At 49.2% G+C, this 25,560-nt stretch overlaps 1 protein-coding gene and 1 pseudogene across 1 annotated transcript in view; both read right to left on the reverse strand.

Annotated features, from left to right (window-relative positions):
• Positions 1 to 25,560, reverse strand: part of LOC148481518 (pregnancy-specific glycoprotein 22-like) — a 607,768-nt gene that overhangs the window by 258,991 nt on the left and 323,217 nt on the right. The window lies entirely within an intron of this gene.
• LOC148481519 (uncharacterized) lies at positions 22,849 to 23,720 on the reverse strand (annotated as a pseudogene).

Genomic DNA, 25,560 nt, shown 5'->3' on the forward strand with positions numbered 1-25,560 from the left:
TACCCCTAACTCTGCTCCTACTCCCCACACACACTACACTACCCCTAATCCTACTCCCACCCCCCGCACAGACTACACTACCCCTAACCCTGCTCCCACTCCCCTCACACACTATACTACCCTTAAACATGCTATTGCTCCCCGCACACACTACACTACCCCTAACCATGCTACTGCTCCCTGCACACACTACACTACCCCTAACCATGCTACTGCTCCCCACACACTACACTAACCCTAAGCCTGCTCCCACTCCACTCACACACTACACTACCCCTAACCATGCTACTGCTCCCCACACACACTACACTACCCCTAACCCTCCTCCCACTACCCGCACACACTACACTACCCCTAACTCTGCTCCTGCTCCCCGCACACACTACACTACCCCTAACTCTGCTACTGGTCCCCACACACACTACACTACCGCTAACCTTCCACTACCCACACACACTACACTACCCCTAACTCTGCTCCCACTCCCCGCACACACTACACTACCCCTAACCCTGCTCCCGCTCCCCGCACACACTACACTACCCCTAACTCTGCTCCCACTCCCCGCACACACTACACTACCCCTAACCCTGCTCCCTCTCCACACACACACTACACTACCCCTAACTCTGCACTGGTCCCCACAAGCACTACACTACCCCTAAGCCTGCTGCCGCTCCCCGCACACTCTACACTACCCCTAACTCTGCTCCTGCTCCACACACACACTGCACTACCCCTAACCCTGCTTCCACTCCCTGTACACACTACACTACCCAAAACCCTGCTGCCGCTCCCCGCTACACTACACTACCCCTAACCATGCTCCCGCTCCATGTGCACATTACACTACCAGTAACTCTGCTCCTGATCCCCACACACACTACACTACCGCTAACCTTCCACTCCCCACACACACTACACTACCCCTAACTCTGCTCCCACTCCCCGCACACACACACTACCCCTAACCCTGCTCCCTCTCCCCGCACACACTACACTACCCATAACCCTGCTGCCTCTCCCCGCTACACTACACTACCCCTAACCCAGCTCCCTCTCCCCGCACACACTACACTACCCCTAACTCTGCTCCTGCTCCTCGCACACACTACACTACCCCTAACTCTGCACTTGTCCCCACACGCACTACACTACCCCTAAGCCTGCTGCCGCTCCCCGCACACTCTACACTACCCCTAGCTCTGCTACTGCTCCACACACACACTACACTACCCCTAACCCTGCTTCCACTCCCCGTACACACTATACCCCAAACCCTGCACTGCTCCCCGCACACTCTACACTACCCCTAACCCTGCTGCCACTCCCCGCACACACTACATTACCCCTAACCTTGATCCCACTCCCCGCAAACACTACACTACCCCTAACCCTCCTCCCACTCCCCGCACACACTACACTACCCCTAACCATGCTACTGCTCCCCACTCTCGACACTACCCCTAAACCTGCTCCCACTCCCCTCACACACTACACTACCCCTAACCATGCTACTGCTCCCCAAACACTACACTACCCCTAAACGTGCTCCCACTCCCCTCACACACTACACTACCCCTAACCCTGCTCCTGCTCCACACACACTACACTACCCCTAACCCTGCTGCCACTCCCCGTACACACTACACTACCCCTAACCCTGCTGCCGCTTCCCACACACACTACACTACCCCTAACCCTGTTGCCACTCCCCGTACACACTACACTACCCCTAGCCCTGCTGCCTCTCCCCGTACACACTACACTACCCCTAACCCTGTTGCCACTCCCCGTACACACTACACTCCCCTAGCCCTGCTGCCACTCCCCGCACACCCTGCACTACCCCTAATGCTGATGCTGCTTCCCACATGCACTACATTACCCCTAACCCTGCTCCCACTCCCCATACACACTACCCTACCGCTAACCATACTCCTGCTCCCCGCACACAATACACTACCCCTAATCCTGCTGTCGCTCCCCGCACACACTTCACTAACCCTAACCCCTCTCCCCGCACACACTACATTACCCCTAACCTTGATCCCACTCCCCGCAAACACTACACTACCCCTAACACTGTTGTCGTTCCCCGCACACACTACACTACCCCTAACCCTCCTCCCATTCCCCGCACACACTACACTACCCCTAACCCTGCTCCCACTCCACTCACACACTACACTACCCCTAACCATGCTCCTGCTCCCTGCACACAGTAAACTACCCCTTGCCCTGCTCCCACTCCCAGCACACACTACACTACCCCTAACTCTGCTCCTGCTCCCCACACACACTACACTACCCCTAACTCTGCTCCTGCTCCCCGCACACACTACACTACCCCTAACCCTCCTCCCACTCCCAGCACACACTACACTATCCCTAACCATGCTACTGCTCCCCACACACTACACTACACCTAACCCTGCTCCCACTCCCCGCACACACTACACTACGCCTAACTCTGCTCCTGCTCCCCGCACACACTACACTACCCCTAACTCTGCTCCTGGTCCCCACACACACTAAACTACCCCTAACCCTGCTCCCACTCCCCACACACACTACACTACCCCTAACTCTGCTCCCACTCCCCGCACACACTACACTACCCCTAACCCAGCTCCCTCTCCCCGCACACACTACACTACCCCTAACTCTGCTCCTGTTCCCCGCACACACTACACTACCCCTAACTCTGCTCCTGGTCCCCACACGCACCACACTACCCCTAACCCTGCTGCCGCTCCCCGCACACACTACACTACCCCTAAGTCTGCTCTTGCTCCACACACACACTACAGTACCCCTAACCCTGCTGCCACTTCCCGTACACACTACACTACCCCTAACCCTGCTGCCACTCCCCGCACACACTACACTACCCCTAACCCTGTTGCCACTCCCCGTACACACTACACTACCCCTACCGCCACTCCCCGCACACCCTGCACTACCCGTAATGCTGATGCCGCTTCCCAAATGCACTACATTACCCCTAACCCTGCACCCACTCCCCATACACACTACTCTACCCCTGACCATGCTCCTGCTCCCCGCACACAATACACTACCCCTAACCATGCTACTGCTACCCACACACTACACTACCCCAAAACCTGCTCGCACTCCCCTCACACACTACACTACCCCTAACCATGCTCCCACTCTACTCACACACTACACTACCCCTATCCCTGCTACTGCTCCCTGCACACACTACACTACTCCTAACCATGCTACTGCTCCCCACACACTACACTACCCCTAACCCTGCTCCCGCTCCCCGCACACACTACACTACCCATATCCCTGCTGCCGCTCCCCGCTACACTACACTACCCCTAACCCAGCTCACTCTCCCCGCACACACTACACTACCCCTAACTCTGCTCCTGCTCCCCGCACTCACTACACTACCCCTAACTCTGCACTGGTCCCCACACGCACTACTCTACCCCTAAGCCTGCTGCCGCTCCCCGCACACTCTACACTACCCCTAACTCTGCTCCTGCTCCACACACACTACACTACCCCTAACCCTGCTTCCACTCCCCGTACACACTATACCCCAAACCCTGCACTGCTCCCCGCACACTCTACACTACCCCTAACTCTGCTCCTGCTCCACACACACCCTACACTACCCCTAACTCTGCTCTTGCTCCCCGCACACACTACACTGCCCCTAACCCTGCTCCCGCTCCTAGCACACACTACACTACTCCTAACTCTGCTCCTGTTGCCCACACGCACTACACTACCCCTAACCGTGCTGCCGCTCCCTGCACACACTACATTACCCCTAACTCTGCTCCTGCTCCCCGAACACACTACACTACCCCTAACTCTGCTGCCGCTCACTGAACACACTACACTACCCCTAACCCTGCTGCTGCTCCCTGCACACACTACACTACCCCTACACACTACACTACCCCTACACACTACACTACCCCTAACACTGCTGCCACTCCCCGTACACACTACACTACCCCTAACTCTGCTCCTGCTCCCCGCACACACTACACTACCCCTAAATCTGCTCCTGCTCCTCGCACACACTACAATACCCCTAAATCTGCTCCTGCTCCCCGCACGCACTACACTACCCCTAACTCTGCTCCTGGTCCCCACACGCACTACACTACCCCTAACCCTCTTGCCGCTCCCCGCACATACTACACTACCCCTAACTCTGGTTCTGCTCCCCACACACACTACACTACCCCTAACTCTGCTCCTGCTCCCCACACACTACTCTACCCCTAACCCTGCTACCGCTCGCCATACACACTATACTACCCCTAACTCTGCTCCTGCTCCCCGCACACACTACACTACCCCTAACCATGCTCCCGCTCCTTGCACACACTACACTACCCCTAACCTTGCTGCCGCTCCCCTCACACACTACACTACCCCTAACCCTGCTGCCGCTCCCCTCACACACTACACTACCCCTAACCCTGCTCCTGCTCCCCGCACACACTACACTGTTCCCCTAACCATGCTCCCGCTCCATGCACACAAATCACTACCCCTAACCCTGCTGCCGCTCCCCACACACACTACACTACCCCTAACCCTGCTGCTGCTCCCTGCACACACTACAGAACCCCAAACTGTGCTCCTGCTCCCCACACACACTACACTACCCCTAACCCTGCTGCCACTCCCCGCACACACTACACTACCCCTAACCCTGCTGCCACCCCCCGCACACACTACACTACCCCTAACCCTGCTGCCACCCCCCATACACACTACACTATCCCTAACCCTGCTGCCTCTCACTGCATACACTACACTACCCCTAACCCTGCTGCCGCTCACTGCACACAATACAATACCCCTAACCCTGCTGCCACTCCCCATACACACTACACTACCCATAACCCTGCTCCTCGCGCAAACTACACTACCCCTAACCCTGCTGCCGCTCCCCGCACACACTACACTACCTCTAACTCTGCTTCTGCTCCCCACACACACTACACTACCCCTAACCCTTCTGCCACTCCCCGTACACACTACACTACCCCTAACCCTGCTGCCACTCCCCGCACACACTACAGTACCCCTAACCCTTCTCCCGCACACACTACACTACCCCTAACCCTGCTGCCATTCCCCGTACACACTACACTACCCCTAACCCTGCTGCCTCTCCCCGTACACCCTACACTACCCCTCACCCTGCTGCCACTCCCCGCACACCCTACACTACCCCTAATGCTAATGCTGATGCTGCTTCCCACATGCACTACATTACCCCTAACCCTGCTCCCACTCCCCATGCACACTACCCTACCCCTAACCATGCTCCTGCTCCCCGCACACAATACACTACCCCTAATCCTGCTGTCGCTCCCCTCACACACACTTCACAAACCCTAACCCTGATCCCACTTCCCGCACACACTACACTACCCCTAACTCCGCTCCCGCTTCCCGCACACACTACACTACCCCTATACTTGCTGCCACTCCCCATACACACTACACTTCCCCTAACCCTGCTCCCACTCCCCGCACAAACTAGACTTAATAACTGTGATGTGAATGAGCGTGATAAACGTTACACCATACCCGCAGAGTGCACGCTGGTAGCACAGGGAGATTTATGATGCAATTGAAAAGCGCTCTATAGCGTCTCAGACCAGCTCACTAATTATCTGTCTATTCAACCCCATTGAATTGCCGATGAGACGACGGCCTAATGAAAGTGACACGTTGAAAGATGATAAATGCTATAGTATACCTGCAATGAGATTAGGGTGACTAATACCTCTTTTCCACCAAAAACCCAGGTCCGACCTGGGTTTTTGGACATGGTTGCAACCCTGGTCAGACCCAGGTCAGACCCATTTACACTGCACCTTTGATCTGGGTTACTCCCAGGTCAGCCCTGTTCACACTGAACTCAGGTCTGCCCTGCTAAACCTGTGAGGTCATAAAAAGTGGGAGGTGAATGCTCCACAACCACCAATCCGCTCATTTTAGGCATGATCCAGGTCAGATAACCCGGGTTGCACCGTTTACACTGCACTATTACCTGGGTCCATCCTTGGTCCAACCCTGGTAGCTACCTGGGTTGGATTGCAGGGTCACTTGACCCAGGTTATTTTTCAGGGACCCTTTTACACTGAGCTGTGACCCGGGTAGACCCAGCAAAAACCCATGTTTTTGCTCTGGTGTAAAAGGGGTATAACAAGCGTATTGCAGTGTTTCAAATAAATACACTGCAACAGTCAGATTAGATATCTTTTTAGTTTGACATTGAGAGTATCACAATAGGTGAGGAAATACAACTGATTGTACTCACAGCCTTTGAACAAAATCTAGTAAGGGTTGATAAATAACATAATTGTGACCAATATGATTGTAGATGATACAATTAAAACATATTAAGTCCTGACAATATAATAAAGGATATAATTATATACCAGTTTACCTTAAGTGCCAATTTAACCAATCAAGTGGACACTGTATATAATCATACTATGATATTATTATCTTATAAATTGTGATAATTAACAATTTCTAATGAGATAAATGAGTCACATTTGTGAATTATTATTTAGAGACTAATATATTGGGCTATGTAACAAGAGCTATAGTGCTTTGGGAACAGCAATTAACCAGGCTGCTGTTACATATTACAGTGTGGTATATAATTGAAAAGTGAGGAAGACACTGATTTAAATTGTGGAGATTACAACAATTGTGGAGAACACAGAGTTTTAGATCACATACACTATTTCTTTTTATTATATATAAAAATCCATAAATATTTTGCTGCTTTTTATTATTATTAATGAATAAAGGTTATATTTTTTGTTTTCTTTTGGTCACTGTAACATATGATTCAGATTATATTTAATCCGTGAGTGACCCATTGAAGGAATACTTTGTCTTTTTGTTTTAAATGAAGCCTAGCCTGTAGAATCCTTTGGGCGCTGCTCCTCCTGTTGGAAATGGAGTGACTATTAGGCCTATTCATCAACACTAAAATAACGTTTTTAAGGACATTTTCCTTAAATAACGTTATTTTGGTATTCATGTAGCCACATAGCACAGAAGATATCACAGATATCTCCTTGCTAAGTTCCCCTGCGTTAATTTCCACACTCCCCATACATTAGTACATTAGTACATTAGTATGGGGATGTGGAAATTGTGGTATTCATCAAATTCCGAAAATTATCAATTTTCGGAATTTGATGCAGTTACTATTCGCCAATGTGAGGTGGCGAATAGCAGGTGAAACTTACCTGTATCCGCGTGTGCAGGTCCCCCGACGAGTCCCTCCGGCGCTCTGCTCCGTCCTCAGGCTCCGGAGGCTTGTCGGACATGTGTGCTCCCCAGCAGAGCACAAGAAAGTTTAGACAAAAAAAAAAGTTTTTTTTTTTTCTAATCTGTCATGTGGTCTGCTGGGAAACCACATGACAGACCAGCAGGACGGAGTCGGAGGCTGCTGCGCGGACAGGTAAGTCGGGGGGGGAGGTGAGCGGAGGGGGGAGGGGGTGGGGGGGTACACAAACTTAACGCATCTGAAGGCAGTGCTGCGCATGCACTGGTTTTACAGATGTAACAGCGCATGCGCAGCACTGTTTCCAGATGCGATAAGGTAGTGTAGGCAGGGAAAAGTATCTATTTCCCGAAAAGCTGTCATCGCAAAAGTGACAGCTTTTCGGAATAGATACTTATGGAGAGGTGGAATGATGAATTCCACCTATAATTAGGTAGAACTCCATGCGAGTTCTAAAGCTAATTATCTCCAGAGAATTTTTAGGTTTAATGAATAGGCCCATGAGGCAGTTATTGGAGATATCTGTTGTGGTCCCTCCATGGTACATTGGGAGGATCCTTAATATTTTCAGGGACCCCAAAAAATCTGTTTGTGGGGGATATCCTGCAAATATTACTTAATAGGCCCCTTAGTATAATAGAACCGGTATTAATGAATACTCTCCTGTCCAGTAACATGCAGCAGCGTTTTTCCCAGTTGTCCATAGTACGCTGCTGCCAGCAGAAGGCTACCGTGTAATGCACATTAGCAGCAGATTTATAATGTATACTGTTACTGGTGTAGATTGTAGTAACTCTCTTTAATATACTTCAGGTGCTACAGTCAGAGATACAGGAATCAGAGGCTGTGATGCAGGTGTATGACTTTAGCCGTCTCTGGCAGTATGATGTGATCGGGGAGGTGCGGCTGCAGCCGGGGACATGGATCTGCTGCATGTCACTGAGGAGTGGAAAGAGCTGGGAGCTGCAGCCAAATCAGAGGTGGGGGCACAGTGACACCGGGGCAGGGCCACATCCTGGGAATAATGTCATCACCTTCCAACAAATACACGTAACCAGATTTACCGTACTGACTTCTATTTATTGCTTAAACCTTATTACAGTATGAAGGACTCAGAGGCACGTGCTTCTCACTGTATTATACTCCTGTGACTCCTAAACTCATCGTTGTCATCCTTGAGGCCAAGAAACTTAAAAAAATGGACAATGTTGGCTCTTCAGGTGATATTTTAAAATAATATATAGAGACAGTTCGGAATATACGGTGGGGCTGATTCACTACCGTACGCAACTGTGATTGTGCACTCAATCGGCTGATTATTTCACACTGCGCATGCATATGCATCAAAGTGCGCAAACCACCTGCTGCGATCGGGACTGCGATCGCAGTGACTACACAGATCCATCACAGAGTGGTTGACAGGAAGTGCTGTTTGTGGGGGGTGGTCTGAGAAACGCAGGCATCCTAGTTGCTTTTGCACGCTGTTGCAGGGGCGTGCATAAATTAGCCAATCCAATGGCCTACGCAGTATGAGGCGTCATAGCGTGCATAGACGTTAGCAATTTCTTAGTAAGGTAAGAGCTTGTGCAAGTGTGTGTGAGGATGCGATGGTACTCGATTGTACCGATGGTTTTGCAGTCTTGCTAGACAGTACATATGTGTGTAAAGTAAAGTGGGCGTCCCTGTGTAGTGCTGCGACGGGATATCGATTGCAATGGATTAGCATACTATCGCAGTTGAACTGCATGTGTAATCGCAATTGCATACGCAGTTGCGATCCTTAGTGAATCAGGACCACTGTACATTGTTTTGTTCCTTTGTTTGATGTTTGCAGTGGTTTGAACTAGTAGAAAACAATGTGATAGCTGCCACATAAAACAGTTAATGGCTACAACAAGTCAAATAAAGAGTCCAAGAAATAATAAAAATGAAAACTAAGCTGCTCCAAACATTTTCCCATCCACATAAAATCCAATGCTGAGTGCACTGCATGCAGCTCTGACGTCATGTGGAGAGTAATGTGACGGAGGAGATATCTATCAACTGTCCCTACAATGTTTTTACTGAGCGTGACAGTCACCCAAAACCAGGACTGCCCCACCAGAATCAGGACAGCTGACACAATGTCCTTCTTTCCTACCTGTTATTGCAGCTTCCACTTCCCTCTGCTGCTTCTGGTGGTTTAAGCTCAGTCAGGTTGGACTGGCCAACAGGGGTACAGGGGAAATCCCTGGGGAAATTATCGGACCCCCATAATTAACATCATGAATAGACCCCTAAGCCTCCAGCTCTCCAATTATGACTTGTTATATCTATAGCACCCACATGTAACAATTAGGCCTCCCTCCTATTCTCCTCAACCAGCCACAACTTTAAATTAGTAGTCACATTTCATAAATAGACCTGTTTATCCCCAACATGCCCTGACATTAAAATAATAGTATTCACAATAATACACTCCTTCCCCCTCCAAACAGCCCGGCAATAAATAAGTAGTATTCAGATTAAATAAATAGACCTATTTCTGACAATAAACAGCCCCACAATTAATTATATCCACAGCTTCCAAACCACTCAGCACTAAATAATTAGGCTCTTCAACGTTACTATGGCAATGTCTGCTGATTGGCAGCTGGACTCTTTAGCTAAGGGCTCATACACACTTAACGATATGCTCCCTGATCAATAGCGCTAAGTGTTTCCCCTGCGTTGCCAGACTCACTGTCATTATCGTCATTGAGCATACACACCGAATGATATCATTAACGATATCGTTCAGTGATGGCACCCTCCCTCATCCCCGTACTTGCAGAACCTGATGATATCATCCTCTTACCTTTATGTCTGTCTGTTACTACCCAGTTAGGTTCTATTAATGATATTTCCTTTTGTAAAGCGCAAATGAATATGCTGTGCTATATAAGAAACTGTTAATAATAATAATAATATCGTCAGGTTGCGCTGCGAGTACGAGCGATGAAAGACATCATTAACAATCCGCGGGAGCGCGCATCGTTAATTATGTCTTGCATACAGAATGGACGATATTGAAAGCGATGAACGATAATGATATCGTTATCGTTCATATCGTCCAACTTATCGTCTAGTGTGTATGCGGCATAAGGTGCAGGAACCCACATGAGTCTCCATAATGGAAAATATATAAAAAAAGAAAAGAGCTGGGTACTGAGTTGGATAAAACAATAAATTAATGCAAGTAAAAAATTATTTTATCAATGAGGGTGTGAACCACTAGAATATAATAAAATATATAGCACTTTGTTGCAGAGCACTGACTGCATACACTCATAATCATCAATATTACAGCTCTGGAAACAAAGTGTATCCATTTGTAATAGGCAGCATACATTCAGGGGATTCAATGAAATAAAAAACAGTAATTACACTGAATGGTACCACTGATATCAGAGGCCACATTAGGAATGTACCTCTATGCACCAGGTGATCGGTCTATACGGAGATTGGGGAACAAATAATGTCTTTGCAAACTGTAAGTGCTCCCCCTTATATAGCTGTTATATGTACCTTAGAAATCCAGGTGCAGTAGATATTTTGTCTTTCCCAGCGGTATCTGGTGACCCCTGTGCTCCATTTCTGCTCTCCTTTGTTGTAAAGACCACAATCTACAGCTGGCAATCTACATCAGCTGACAGAGATTCCCGCTCCCCCTGCAGCCTAGTGACCCCAGGGCACGGATTCATACACCCAGGGCCGGATTTCCCACTAGGCATCCTAGGCGCTCGCCTAGGGCCCGGCGGGACCCAAGGGGCCCGTGGACGGGCCCCTTTGCCCTTAGAAATCACCTGTCACAGGACTCCCAGAGGAGCACTTCGCGAGTACCGCGTGACGCCATGACGTCACGCGGTCCCGCCTCCTCACCCAGAGAGTCCCGCACGGCTGTCTGCATGGTGCTCTCTGGGAAAGAGAGACTGTGTGCACGAGGCAGCCTGCCTGCGCAAGAGGGAAGGGTCTGCGTGTGTGCACAAGGCACACAGTGACTCACCCGATCCACGGCCCGCCGCTGTGTCCCTCCTGTGGCGGATCCAGGGCCCCCGTAACACAAAAGGGGAAAACAAAGTTTTTTCTCCATAAGGGGGCGTGGCCACGGACCCACGATTAGGCCACGCCCCCTCGATCCAGACGGCTCTCTGCAGAGACAACTCTGCTCAGTCAGGAAGAGTCAGAGCCTGAGGAGCAAGTAGCAGCACACACTACTACACTGGCTGCCGTTGTTGGAGCAGCAGGACCCCAAACTCAAAGAAAAAGGAGCAGTCCAGCTGCCGAAATGAAGGTAAGTTGGAGGGTTGGCCGGGGAGCTGGTTGGTTGTTGAGGTTACTCGGGGCTGGAGGCTGGAATGACAGGGGTCTTCGAGGGGAGACAGGATGACGGGCCTGGAAGGGAGACAGGAGGCCGGAATGTTGTGGGGCTTTGAGGGACACGGGGCTAGAGACTGGAATGACAGGTGGCTGGAGGGGACACAGAGGGCTGAAGGTTATGACTAGAATAGAGGGCTGCAGGGGACCTGTGACGTCACACCCACGTGACCCGGCATGAAAGGGGGAGGGGCAGGGATGCTAACGGGGGACCAAAAGTGTCCCCTCGAGGGCTCGCTGCGCTCGCCACGCTTCGGGCACGGTGCCTCGCTACGCTCACCACAGATATTTATGCTCCCTCTGTGCCCTCCTGGATGGTAACGCAGGAGCAGTCCAGCCTCCTGCAGCGGTCACGTGGTTGATACGTCAGAGAGGTCCTTTAGCCACATCTAGCCAGGGCCGGCGCTAGGCTTTGCTGCGCCTAGCGCCGTCCTGTGTGGCCGCCCCTTCCCTCCTCCGCTCCCTCCCCCTGAAGCTTCATAAACACTTTAGCACCGGGAGGGAGGGTGGGCGTTTCCAGCGCCCGCCGGACACCATGGCGCTCCGGGCGACGGCCCGGCTTGCCTGGACCTAGAACCGCTACTGGATCTAGCATCAACCGAGGGCTGAAAGCTGAATGACAGGGGGCTTGAGGGGACACAGAGGACTGAAGGCTGGATTGATGAGGGAACAGGAGGCTGGAATGACAGGTGGCTGGAGGGGACACAGAGGGCTGAAGGCTGGAAGAATGAGGGGCTGGAGGGGACACAGAGGGCTGAAAGCTGAATGACAGGGGGCTGGAGGGGACACAGAGGACTGAAGGCTGGAATGATGAGGGGACAGGAGGCTGGAATGACAGGGGGCTGGAGGGGACACAGAGGACTGAAGGCTGGAATGATGAGGGGACAGGAGGCTGGAATGACAGGTGGCTGGAAGGGACACAGAGGGCTGAAGGCTGGAATGATGAGGGGCTGGAGAGGACAGGTGGCTGGAGGGGAAACAGGGCTGAAGGCTGGAATGACAGGTGGTTGGAGGCTGGAATGATGGGGGGCTGGAGGGTACACAGAGGACTGGAGGCTGGAATGCCAGGGGACTGGAGGGGACATAGATAGGTGGAAGCTGGGGGGAACACGGGGCAGGAGGCTGGAGCGGACACAGGAGGCACATTTCAGGTTGAACTTCTGTTGTACGATGATGACATTGGTTATATTCCTACACAAACAGGCATCTTCCGGACCATGTGATATTCAACGTGAATAGTGACTACTGATTGAGGACACTGTCTGCCCACGGAGGATCAATTTCTTTAGAGGTTCCCCATTGCCGAGAAACCACCATATAGGTAAGGTGAGTTTTTATTTAGTACACACAAATACAGTACAGGTTGAGTCTCCGATATCCAAAATGCTTGGGACCAGGGGTATTTTGGATAATGGAATATTCCGTATTTTGGAATATTTGCATATCATAATGGAATATCTTGGGAATGGGACCCCAATATACACACATAATGCATTTATGTGTTATATACACCTTATACACACAGCCTGCTGGTCATTTTATACTATATTTTCAATAATTTTGTGGCTCAAACAAAGTTTGTGTACATACATAAAATTCAGTTATGTTTCATATACACCCTATACACACAGCTTGAAGGTAATTTTATACAATATTTGTAATAATTTCTGCCTTAGACAAAGTTTGTGTACATTGAACCATCAAAAATCAAAGGTTTAATTTTCTCAGTCATGCCAAAAAAAATCCGTATTTCGGAATATTCTGTATTTCGGAATATTTGGATATTGGAGACTCAACCTGTATTGATTTTTTTGTCCTGGGCTCTACTTGGTCTAGCCCGGCCCTGATATGACACACAAGGTCCCCCTCCTACAGGTGACTAAAAACGGACTAATGAGGAGTCTGAGGACCCAGGCGACACGTACCTCACTCCCTGGGCCCCCATTGGGATCTATGATGATGGATGGATCGCCGATGCGGTGGCAAGCACATCCTTGTCACCACTGCATATACACACACCGCCCACCCAAAAGTAAGAGTCTAGATCCGCCCCTGTCCCTCCCTGCTGGTGATCCATCATCCACCTGGCTAGCCCCGCCGCCGCCCACCAGTAGCAATCAGCAGCAGCAGTGCTGCACCCAACAAGGCCAGGCAGGTAGGGACCCTGATGAGCTTTCTTCCTGTCACCCTATTTTTCACCCTTTCCTCCCATTTCCTTCTTTCCCGTTTTCGCCTGTGACATTCCAAGTGGGGTCCAGAGACACCTACTGTAATGTATGCACAGGATTGTTTGAGGGAGGGGGTCCCAAACCGGTACCTTGCCTAGGGCCCCATGAGGTCTAAATCCGGCTCTGCATACACCTGCAGCTTAGCACCACGTGGCCAGTGCTTGGTGTCCCAATTATGTGTCACTCACGCTCGTTACATCACCAGAGACCACAAAGGAGCATAGCCGTCACCAGACACCGATTTCTACAGTATAACAGCTATGGGACAGATTCAGAGGTGTATGCTATGCCAATATTTACACAGCAGAACGATTATCGTATGCATATATTCACACAGCAGCTGTATACATATATATAGGCCCTATATACGGAGGCGCAGTTACAGAGTGCATAGATTTTATGTGGTTATTTGGGCCGCAATCTCCACATAGACCGGTCACCTAGTGCATATAAGTTTATTCCTATATTGGCTCCTTGATCTCCCATGCTGTAACACATGCTGATAATCACCCTGATGTATTACACTCATACACATGCTTCTCACACTACATCCTGCAAGGAAACCACTGATATATTGTACCCCATGCTGTGATATACAAACCCCTGAGATTATACAATTATAACCCTTTTACACTGGAGCTAAAACCCGGGTTATTGAAGGGTTAACCCGGGCAGCTCCTTGGTGTAAAAGGGGTGAGGGTTGGACTGCTGGGTCGAGTGACCCAGCAATCCAACCCAGGTAAATAGCAGGGTTTAACACGGGCGTAGCCTATGAAACCTTGCTGTGTGTACGGCGCACTCCGGGTCTTGATGACCTGGAGTGAGCCGCATGCCGGCCGATTGGTCCGGCTTCAGTGGCGCTTGGAGATGACGTCATCTCCAAGCGTCCACTTTCACGCCGGAAAAGCCGGGTCTATGCAGACCCGACTGCGGTGTGAGCGGCGCCGACTCGGGAATATCCTGAGTCGGCGCCAGCTAAATTCCGGGTCTGATCCGTATAGGAACCCTGTTCCAACTCCGGGTCAGACCCAGAATTTTGGTGGAAAAGGGGTATAACAGTGTAAGAGTGATACAGATTGTTGGTCATTCCTGCAGAAGATACGTTTTATGTGACCATATATCAGGAATTATTCATGTAAAGTGACTGTATGATATTTCATACATTTCTATTTTCTAAATACCTGAAAGACTTATGCAGATATTGCACTTCTGTCCACGGTAATAGGGGCTTGATATACATCATCTATGAATAATTGGATCAGTATCTTCTGATTTTCCCATTACTTATATGTCTGTGCCATTATCTATGTATTATATCACATAGATCACCATATATGAATTCCCCCAACATAGCGCTCTGCATTTGAAGAATAAAAAGAGAGAGATTATCTTATTAGAGAGAGTAGGACAGACCCTTCTTTTCCTATCGCTCCCAGAACAATTTTTTGACCTAATGCTGCTTATTAATTAAATACCTAATAAATGTACATTTTTAACTGATCAATTTATCATCATCATCATTTTACCTGCACTCTTGTCAGAAACCCCCTCTCAGCATATTAGATGTGCCTAGTCTCTTATATTAGACCATTCTGAATTCATAAAACATTACCATTCTTGGTGCCTCTATAATAGCCCCCCCCCCCTGCTGCTTTCACTGTATAATTAATTTGCAGCTGCTTCTAAGCTTTAATATCCTACTACACTTTATAATTGGTGGGTCTCTGTACAATCATATCCAGCCCTCTCACCTCCCTAATTCCACTTCACCTGTGTTGTTACTTACTAGATGAAAGCACAAAGGCACCCTGACCTCAATTACAGTATTGCCTTCTTCTACCCGGCAGACTGGTCCAGGGGACCTGTCTTCTGTTGTATTATTATAATGGTGAATTCGTTACCATGCAGGTACCATATAACCTTATGTACATTTTGACCTATGTTCCATTTCTGCAGTTATAAATAGATTTACAAAAAAACTTGAAATAATGCAAAAATAATGTGTAATTGACTTAATCTTCAAAATACACTAAATAAAAGTCTATTCCACAAATTCCTCTACCTCTCCATGAAACACAGATCCTCACTAATAGTATATATGTGTTATAGTGTATATGAGAGAGCAGCAAGCTGGTCACATGACAGGATTCCCATCCTGGCCTCATGCACCTGTAGTCATGGCAACAGCATTGTTTACTTTCAAAGTTGTGAGCGGCAGTTACATCTTCCAACTGACGTTTTTGGAGAAGACGGAGCCCAGTGAGCAGTAGCAGCAGCCAGCACAGGAGTCAGTGACAATGGCCGGAAGGAAGAGGAGCAGGAAGATGAACAACAGAGAGACAGCACCAGAGCCAGCCAGGAAGGGAGCATCTGAGCTGGAAAGGAAGATACCAGGCCCTGAAGATTATCAAGAGAAGAGGAGCGGGAAGAGGAGCCGGAAGAGAAAATGGCGACAACAGGAATCCCTGGTAGAGAAGAGGAAGACATCGGGCAGCAAGGAGAAAGCATTACATGGAGACCAGCAGAGACCAGGTAGAGAGGGGAAGGAGGGTACATCAGGGAGTACACCCATTAGTATGGGGCAGATGTAGGGCCCCAGCAGTATCAGAGACACTAAATGTAGTTGGATATTCATCTAATTTACTTTATAATGTTACACTGGCAAAGTGTTTAATAGAAAATGTTACTATATAAACAATAATAAGGGGTTTCATGATGCTGCATGTGATGAGCTGCTTATTACAGTTATTCAGATACAGATATTAATAAAAGGAAAATCTCCCCTCTTCTAGCCGGTCCCTACACGGGGGCACAGTAACATGAGCATTACTCTGTATCCTCTGCCACCAGCTGTCACACACATGTTATACACACACTATGCTATATCCATGGGCTCAGGGCTGCTGGCTCATAGGCTTATAGAGACAGAACCTCCCCCAAGCATTCACATTAATGGGCACCGGGGGAATTAGCTGGCAAGGTTTGGCTTATATATGGGAAAATGGGGCACAAGGGAAAATGTGACCCCAACATTACATAATACACAATAGGCGTTACTGCACGTCACCCATCTATCTGCAGTGCCTGAGCTGTGTGATACCTGGTGGGAAAGGATACAGAGCAATTCCCATATTACTGTGACTCCATGTAGGGACTGGCCAGATACATTTCCTCTATTTAAATGAAATACAGCTTGGAGTGTAAATAGGTGAGCGCAGTGCATGTATGAGATTGGAAAACTAGAGTTTGCAACGTTTTAGTGCTTTAATGCGCTTTTGTCAAGCAATACAATTGTATTGCTTGACAAAAGCGCATTAAAGCGCTGAAACATTGCAAACTGTAGTTTCTTGAATCTTTATTCCATAAGCCCAGAGCGCTGCAGTCTCCTATCACTATTTCTCTACTTACGGGTCAGTCGACAGTTGTCTCTTATGGAGGGCACCCAGCAGGGTTTATTTGAGTACAAATGAGTGCTACACATAATTACTATACACAGTATATGGACTATGGGCCTGACTCAGAGATGGACACATTGCGGATATGAACATGGTTATAGATTATCGGTAGCCTGTACATGTGTATATGTCACCCTGCGCATGCGTCAAGTTTATTTATTGCTGTCGCTCGCAGTGAAGATTTATCCGTGAAGTGAGTGACAGGCAGGGACCATTTGTGGGTGGTAACAGGGAGGTGATGACTTAAATGCTGATGTCTCATGACCAGTGGCGGATCTTGCCTAGGGGCTGTGAGGCTACAGCCCCCCCAGTAATATCCGCCACTTCAGTATAAAGTCAGTGCAGTCCGTGACTGCATTCTCTACACTACTGTGACTGGCAGTGGCTTCCTATTGGAGGAGCCACCTGCCAGTCAGATATACAACAGGCAGTCTCAGGGGGAGGTGTCTCCTCCCCCTGGGGCTGCCAGTCCCGGCTGCTATTAGCAGAGAGCGGCTTCCAGTATGAAGCCACTACTCTGCCTTTACACCAGCCCTAACCGGCTCCTAGGGGCTGCAGACAATGCAGCCCTTTGGAAGCTGGTGACATGCACATGTGCACGCGCAGCTCCCAGCCGCTAGTGTGCATGCGCCGGTCCCAGCACTTGACAGATTGATGCCGGGACCCGCAGGTAGATTTGAGTGACGCTCGTTTCCAGTGGTGGCAGCCCCCCTCATCTAAGAGGGTAAGAGCCGCCGCTGCTCATGACCGTATTCTGGGTGAGTCTCTGCCTGTGATTGCGATCCTGTACGCAGTAAAAGTGGTTCCGATGTCTCAGTTCCAGCGGGCATTTTACATGACCGTAGGGTTACTCAGGAGGCCGATGCTGCGTCTTTATACGCAGCTGCTTGGATTTGCGAAACCGCCAGTGTTCATCTCAGTACAAATCCCGGTGCCTGCACATCTGCATATTTCCGCACAGCTGCTCCGTACAAAATGGCAGCGGCGGTGGTGACATTAGCGTTCATCTCTGACTCGTGCCCTATATTACTGAGATTAATATCAGTCATGTTATAAGACTGGTGCCGCCATTATATATAACATTGTATGTGAGTAACAATTTCTCCTGCGTTATCCTTTGGGTACAATATGATATATTCTATGAATAACAGTAACAGTAATATTAGGTTATCTTATAAGATATGTGTTGGATAATTTGGGAACTTGGTAATAAAATGTATATAGATGTGTTATATACAAATAGCTAGTCCTCCTTATATCTGGTCTCTGTTAGTGTCTCTCTGTGGGTTATGTGTCCCTAATAATAAGGCAGCAGTTACAGTATATGTAATTAAGGTTTATTATTATTATTATTATTATTATTCAGGCTTCTGATCTTTTTTAATGTCTTAAAAGGTGACGATGGAAAGAGAAGAAAGGAAGACAAGAAGAGGAGATGGAGACATGAGGGATCTATTATATTCCCGAAGAGAAAGAGAGCGTCGGACGAGGCTGAAACGTTGGCGGATGATCAGCCAATGCCAGGTAGGGAGGGGAAGGCGGTTTTCATCAGGAAAGGTTCTTTTTATTTTTTACATTGACAAAGACTTAGGGCGGGACGCATGACCAGCGCCGCAAAGGGCTGCTCTCTCGGTAAGAATGGCCTTTTGCGATGGAGGGACTTCCGGGTCTATGACCCAGAAACTTTCCGGCGTCCTTCTGTGCATGCCGCAGGGGGTGCTGGGAGTGATCCAATCAGATCTTATAGCACTCTGCAGAAAGAAGCCCATAGGCTTTTATGGGTAACGCCATCAAGAAGATGCCGTTACCCATCGCAACCAAGCCCCGGAGTGCATCTCATTCGGGGCTTGGTGTACATGAGAAATGCGGTCAAACCTCCATTTTCAGGGTTTGACAGCATTTTTCATCCCGCCCTTATAATGAAAATATTACTATATAAACAATACTGAGGGATTTCCCCATGTTCCTTGTATCTGTATGTGCTTACTACAGTTATTCAGATGAAGATGTTTAAATAAAAAAAAAATGATTAGTACAAATATCATTTATGGAGACAGGGACATGTACTGTACAATGGTTTTGAAAAATCCCACTGCAATGGGTTCTAAACCAGCCACTTAGTAAATCTGGGGTTTATATTATTCTACTGGGAAAAATATTGATGTTCATTCAAAGTCCTACTCTAAAGTGTGGCTTCTCAGTGTTTTTGCGCTTAGTAAATCAGCAGGATGCAATCCCAATGGGAAACCGCAGCCAAACCAAAGGCAGTTCAAACCCGTAGTAAATTTTCCCCTTAATGTGCTTATGGTTTTTGTTTTTATTTTTCTGGATCTATAGTACATACTGTACTTTACTTGGTACAACTTTAAATATTTAACTATATTTAAACTAAAGGAATTGATGTCAACATATTTTTCTCAAGTGGGAATATAGATGCAAACAGTTTCAGACTCTTTTTGATAGGTTATAAAAACTCTACATTCTGTAATAATAAGTAGTAAAAAAAAAAGTTGTGTTTTATATCAAGAGCTGAACTGAGACATGAAGGGCCCATTCGTGGAATGTAATGGTTGGTGCCCATTTCAGCTTCATGCCACTTTAGGGGTACGGGCAGACCCTGGCGGTGATATGATTTGTCCTACAACTACAGGATCAGCCCAAAGAGGAATTGGCTAATGCAGTATAAAAAACAAAAACATCTCCTTGTTCACCAGTAATAATAGGGCTTTTGGTGCTTTGATAATTTGCATGAGGATCCCTGACCGCTAGTTCCTTAAAACCAATTAATGCATGTGATTATGGAGTAAAAGCTTGATGTTTAGGATCCATACTATTGGAACAATCATCTATACAGTTGCTCAACAAAAATACTAAAGTCCCAAGATTGTGCTCACCTGCCATCCTCACATTCATTTACGTGGTCCTGGACACGGTTGTGCCTCCGGTAGTCCATAACGCTTCAGGTCAGCAGCCCCAGAACTTCTTGGACTTCAGTAAAAGTATAAGATATGTAAGGGATGAAGAGGTGAGAACTAGAAGAAAAAGGAGGAGGCAGGACAAAGTACAGGGCAGTATCTAAAGTTTGAGGGGCCCAGAGGAAATGCTGGTGGTGGGGGACAATTATTGCTGCTGACGGGAAGGGCAGAGAGGCTGCCAATGAAAGGTGAGGGGTAGTGGAGCTGCTGCCGAAAGGGAAGTGCAGAGGGGCTGCTGCTGACAGGGAAAGGGCACAGAGTCAAGTCTGGTGCAGACAGGTGAAGCGCGTATACGTCTGGTGCAGACAGGGGAGGAGCAGAGAGTCTGATACAGACAGGGGAAGGGCGTAGAGTCTGGTGCAGACAGAGGAGGAGCAGAGAGTCTGGTGCAGACAGAGGAGGAGCAGAGAGTCTGGTGCAGACAGGGGAGGAGCAGAGAGTCTGGTGCAGACAGGGGAGGAGCAGAGAGTCTGGTGCAGACAGGGGAAGGGCGTAGAGTCTGGTGCAGACAGAGGAGGAGCAGAGAGTCTGGTGCAGACAGAGGAGGAGCAGAGAGTCTGGTGCAGACAGAGGAGGAGCAGAGAGTTTGGCACAGACAGGGGAGGAGCAGAGAGTCTGGTGCAGACAGGGGAGGAGCAGAGAGTCTGGTGCAGACAGGGGAGGAATAGAGAGTCTGGCTCTGACAAGGGAGGAGCAGAGAGTCTGGTGCAGACAGGGGAGGAGCAGAGAGTCTGATCGGATCCCTCCCAGCATGCCCCACGGCCGACGCGTCACTCTGCGCATGGTCAGATGGACTCCCGGGTCATAAACCCGGAAGTCCACGGCACAGCGCACATCGCAAAAAACAGCTTTTATCGGAAGAGTTGTCCTTTGCGCTACTGATCGCATATGTTAGTGCATATGCGATCAGTTGGAAATGCAAAGCATGGCAGGATGTACTCCGCAAGGTTAGTACATCCCGCCTTATATCATCACACACACACTCTCTCTCTCTCAGCTCCTCACCAATGCCGTCACACCAGAACACACTGAGGCACTGCTGGGTCTGTCATACAGTGCACATGCAGTGAGTGCCTGACAGTGACACTGTGACACTGACTGCTCAGTTACCATAAACGCCCTATCGGTATATGTGAACACAAATCCAAACCAGTACAGCTTAACAAACCTTACATAACTTATGTAAAATAAAGACACAGACAACTTTATTGCTATAAAAATAAGATCAGCCTTTATTTTAAATACAAAAAACGACTGGTGACGGAAAGAAAGAGCGTCATAAGCCAATGGTCCAAATTCACTTTAAGCAATTTCCACTATCCTCCACCATACTTGCAGGGCCAATTGCCCTTTAAGCAAGTAATCTTTAAGGTCTCCAAATCAGGCACCAATACACTCATAAAAAGGCCCGGCCAGTAAGCCAGTGCAGCTGACCCCAGAAGGTTAACGTCAACAGTGTATTGATGCCGATTGCACCCCAAAATAAATTGCAGTGAACCTAACCCTTTACCTGACGCTCCTTCCAGCCACGCCCGACGACACCTCTTAAAGACAGGCCCGCCATCAGTCTAAACTAAACTACCTAATCCCCTAAAGATACTTTCCAAGAACAGCGGCGTCCCCTCTTCAGTAAGGTGAACTCCATCCGAACGGAACAGGTGAGAATCTCTAAAGCGTATCAAAGGATGATTTATCACCAGGCCACCTAAAGCTACCACTCTTTTTGCCACTAGGGAATTAACCTTGCGTCTTGCCTTGTCGACTAACACCCCAGGCCTCGCGCTCCTCCAACACTGCCTGGGAATGATAGCCAACCAAACCAGATTACACCATGGCCACCAGGAACAAATGGTCTCAAGATCCTTAACTACCTTGTACCTCAAATCTAAGGATGACTGAGACCCCAGATCATTGCCCCCCAAATGCAAGACTAGAACACCAGGAGCCCCAAAACACGACGCCATCTCTAACAGCAAACCTAGCAGCGCGTCCCAGCGCATACCTCTCCTGCCTAACCAGCGAATGCTGTCTACTGCTACAAATGACTGAGGGTCACACGCCAAGGGCGATGTAGCTGCCCAATGGATAAATGAGTGACCCACGACCCATATGGGGCGAGGGTCCAAATTAGCTCCTGCAAGAAAAAACACAATGTAACAAGGTTACCAAATGGAAGCCAAAACTTAGCAAAAACGAAATGTCGGCATCAAAAGAGAGAAAGAAAGGTAAAGATAAAAGACAGGGGGGAGGAGGAGGGGGAGCAAAGGGGGAAAAAAACCTAACTTGGCCCGAGGTGAAAACCTGAAAAAACCTGCCCGGATAACAATAGCCAATCAGTTTCCGTGGTTCAGGGCAAAAACAGGGCAAAATCCCTCAGGGCCCCCACCGATAACGGTGACGAGCGGTAACAGAAAAATTCCAAGTTATAATAATACAATAGTAAGACAATATACAATGCAGAAGCAAACATATCAGTGCCGAACATAGCGTTTATAAGCGTTCGATTTCCATCGCCCTAGCGCTTTAATTTCTGAAACCGACCATCCAGCACGGGCTGCGGCTGTAGCCGCCCCGATCCGAAAGGAATGGGAACCGTATACCCCTTGAGGCAAGCCGAGGTACTGGGTACACCGCTGAAGGACAGATCAGAATTGATACATGGTCAAGGGGGAACCATCACCATGGATCAACCACGCACCTGGCAAGTTGGGCCGAAGGCGCAAATACTGTCTGGCCAGCGCAACTGGGCAAACACATGCATCCGAACATGCCGCCAAATACACCCAGCGACCTCTACCCAACTGATCTGTTTTGGATCGCTGCAGCTTACACATCAGAGACCGGGCGACGATAATGTGTGAATAAAGTAAAGCAGGAGGGGCCCGACGAGAAGCAGCTACCAACTCGCTGATGTGAAAAGCCCCGTGAAAGGCCATCGCAAAAGCGAGCCGGAAAAGTATCGTTTCATAAGGGGACGTGCAAACATCAGACAATACAATCACAAACTAAAAAAAAGTAACGAAAAAGTAACTGGTCTTCTGGGGTCATCCTGAACCGGGGCCATTCTAGCCCAACCTTTAACAGCCCTTTGTACTAAGAATCCCTTGGTAAAATCCCGACGCCCATGCAAGCGCAAGAAAAACGAAACGCCGCAAATGATTCTCGCCACCACCGCCCTGGACTTACCAGCAGAATATAGACCCCATATAAAAGATAAAAAGACTTGGTAAATCCGCTTACCTCCGTCACGCTTGCGGGAGAAAAAGGACTCCCACTGGTTCCAGGCAGACTGGTAGGACCTCAACGTGCTGGGGGCGAGCGAGTGCCGCGCTAACCCCTCCATTCCGGACAAATAACCTGCCAACAATGAGGGGGGCAGATATCACCAATCGCTGCCGCAGAAGGTGCAAGTTCCCTAAATCTAACCCATTGAAAGCGGGATAGCGCATCTGCAATGGAATTGTCTACGCCGGGAACATGCCTTGCTTCGAAGTGAACATTACATGCCAGACAGCGCAAAACAAGCTGTGCAAGGAGCCTAAGAACCGTCAAGGATGTAGACTTCTGCCGGTTAATACCATAAACTACCCCCAAGTTGTCGCACCAAAATATGACATGCCGGTTACGGAGCCGATCACCCCACAACTCCAGGGCATCAACTATGGGAAACAGCTCGAGTAAAAGAAGATTCTTGGTCAGCCCCCCGGCAACCCAAGATGAAGGCCACTGGGAAGCGGACCAAGAGCCCTCCAGGTAGGCTCCAAAACCAGTAGCACCGGCTGCATCCGTGAAAAGCTGCAGCTGTGCACTGGCAGCTGGGGGATGCAACCAAAAACTAATGCCATTGTATGTTTCCAAAAAAAAAAAACATCCCAAACTCGAAGATCTCTCCTAATTTCGGAAGACAATCGTATGAAATGATGGGGTCGGCGTGTTCCTGTGGTCGCTCTCTCTAATTTACGACAGAAAACCCGCCCCATGGGGATTACCCTGCATGCAAAATTGAAGAGCCCTAGTAACGATTGCCCTTGCCTCAAGGTAATCCTACCTAGTGACAATGCAAGCGTAATGGCGTCGCGAAGCTTCGCTATCTTCTCTGCAGGCAAACGGCAACAACCGGCAGCCGTATCGATCTCGATACCAAGGTACGATAGACGAGTGCAAGGCCCCTCCGTTTTATCGGAAGCAATTGGGACCCCGAACTCACTAAACAAAGCCTGCAGAGAAAACATAAGCTCCGCACAATGAGGGGAACCAGCCGGCCCAACACATAGGAAGTCATCGAGGTAGTGGGCCACCCCGGACTCCCCAGTGCCCACGCAAACACACCAATGCAGGAAAGAACTAAAAGCTTCAAAATAAGAACACGACACGGAGCATCCCATGGGGAGACACTTGTCGAAGTAAAAGCCGTCCTCTAACCTAAAGCCCATGAACCGAAACGAGTCGGGTTGCAAAGGCAATAGGCGAAAGGCAGACTCCACATCGACCTTACCCAACAAGGCCCCCGTACCCTCCAATTTCACTAAACTAAGGGCATCTTCGAATGACTGATAACAAACCCGAGCTAACGATTCGGGTAGGGCATCGTTCACCGACCCCCCAGCTGGAAAGGATAGATGTTGTATCAACCTGAACTTCCCGGGGGCCTTCTTGGGCACCACTCCCAATGGAGAGAGAACTAAATTGAGCAAAGGACGGGCAGCAAAAGGCCCAGCCATGCGCCCCAGCTGCACCTCCTTGGCCACTTTGTCTTTCAGAATACCCGGCAATAGGTAAGCTGAACGTAAGTTTTTGGGTTCCCCTAACAGCACATTACCCACCACCGGGAGCTGAAACCCCTCGGTGAAGCCATCAAGCAAAAACAACGCCGTCTCGCGCAATGGGTACCTAAACAACCACTTACGGATTGCCTCCACGCGGACTGGCGATGGAGCTCTATGGAGCGGCACCGGACCCAGTAGGTCTGGAGCCAGCGGAAGAAGCAGGGGCAGGCAATCTGGGGCATTCCTTGGCTGGATAGGGGGCACCGCAACGCAGACAGTGGTGTCGAAAATGACACCGGGCTCCCGCTGCACTATTGCCGTTGTTAAAAGCAAAACAACGGCCTTTGGCAGCCGGAACCTTAGAGAAACGACTCTGGGCGTTTCCCTGGCTGCCGGACTTCCGTCCGGAAGATACCT

This window comes from Taudactylus pleione, unplaced genomic scaffold (assembly GCF_031769625.1).
Source record: "Taudactylus pleione unplaced genomic scaffold, aTauple2 ptg000578l, whole genome shotgun sequence".
In the NCBI taxonomy this organism is placed as follows: domain Eukaryota; kingdom Metazoa; phylum Chordata; class Amphibia; order Anura; family Myobatrachidae; genus Taudactylus; species Taudactylus pleione.